A 2,034-nucleotide genomic window follows, 5' to 3' on the forward strand; every position below is an offset into this window, starting at 1 on the left:
AACAATTCAGCGAGAAAATTGGAATACACAAAACTAATATGCAGCACAACAGCACATGCTTATACATGATATAATACAGAAAAACAGCTTATAGAAATGATTCAGAGATTGTATTTACCTCGTTCACCTGATTACCACATGTAAAACCATAGAAAACTTAGGCCATGATACATGCTTGATTCTAAAAACGGTTTGGTTTTTCCTTACGAAAAAGTTGCGCATAAAATGATTGATTTGGATAATTAACGTAGCGCGTAAAATGGGGACTCGAGTAATACATGTAAACAATAATTTTGGTAACAATAATAAACGAAGCCATAACACAAACCTTTCTTCTTTTTTTCTGTTAAAATTCCACTAAGGGTTCTTTCGCGGGTTAGATAAGCCGGATACACCTTGCCCCGGTACCGTCCACGGTTCTAGTCATTATTATTATTATTTCGAAGTCCTATAATAGGGGATAAGAATTTAACTGCATGGGCTCACAACATTTATTACAGAATGTTTCAATGAATAAATTATTCGATGATGTTTGCTATATAAATGCAACGTTTAATAGTTAATCTTCACAACTCGACGACAATTACCTACAGAAGTCATAGTCACAATGTTCTTCAGTAAACTTTTCGGTTTGGCTTTCTTATCCTACAGTTTAGACGTCAAAGCTACTGAAGGTTTGGAATATTTTGCGTTTTAGCTAGTTGTGATTAGTGTAATCTCAGTTTTGTTCTTCGAACACACTGCATTGTTTTGCAAAAAAAAAATATTTTTCTCCACGGTTTCTGGTCAAGCTACTCTGCCAAAGACTCTTTTTTTTATTTACAGACCTACTTGGATTGCACTTTTTTGATTCACTTATTGGTAGTAACTGCTACCAGACATAAATTTCAGAATATACAGCTTTTGTATCCTAAATTATTTTTGTTTCGTACCTTTTATATTCGTGATTTTAATCATGGATGAAGATTTTTGTTTATCGTTTTTCAGTAGTTCGTAAAAAGAAAATTTGAATTTCAGTCAGTCTATTTCAAATTAGTTTACAAATTCATATTTTTTTTTATTTTTAGTCTCCATTGTAATCTAACAAGTTTTCTACCAAAGGCCCGTCGCAAAGGTGCATAAGATAGCGAAACCCAAAGTAGAGCAATATGATGGCTACCCCTCAATTCCTTACTATATAAAGAAATTTTGTCATGCTATACGTACTACTCTAGTACCGATCTTGTCTTAAAAATAAATCTATATTTAAATGAATCTAATAAAACCAGGAATAGACAACTGTATCAAAACATTCAGGTAAGATTTGATTACTTCTATAATTTAAAGATACTTGCTATATTGATTAAGCTTTTTGATATATATAACCTATAACGTTACTCAACTCTAATTTTTCCTGTAGTGAACTTGGCATTGGGTAAAGAAACAAGCCAAAGTACAACATTTGAAACTGGATCATCATCACGTGCTGTAGATGGTAATACTGATAGCAAATATACTATCAATTACTGTTCTCACACTGATAAACAGAAAACTCCTTCATGGTGGTGTGTTAACTTGAAGTCAACTGAACAATTTAAATCTATTATGCTATATAATAGAGACATCTGTGAGTATTTAGATATGATAGTTGAAGATGGGGCCCCTTATTTTCATTTAAGATATGAAAATGTTAATAATGAAACGAATAAAAGTAGAGGTGGTCTAATGACTTGGAAAAATACCAGTTTGTATCACATGTCCATACACATGTAGACATTTATGATTGGTTAAAACTCTTAAATATATGTAATAAGAACATAATGATATGATTAAGAATATATGATAATTCATTAGAAACACTTTGCTTAATTTGACACTAAAAAAAACAAGGAAGCCCCTCTTTAAAACGGCTTTAACAATTACCTTAAACTAATTCAATCTATTCCAATGCCTGGTAAACTTTTGTCTATCATTTATAAGAATTCAATATACACGTATTAAGATCTGATAAATGGTGACATCTAATATAAGAAATATGTTATAATACTTTAAAAT

This window comes from Lottia gigantea (genome assembly GCF_000327385.1).
Source record: "Lottia gigantea unplaced genomic scaffold LOTGIsca_4, whole genome shotgun sequence".
Taxonomy (NCBI): Eukaryota; Metazoa; Mollusca; class Gastropoda; family Lottiidae; genus Lottia; species Lottia gigantea.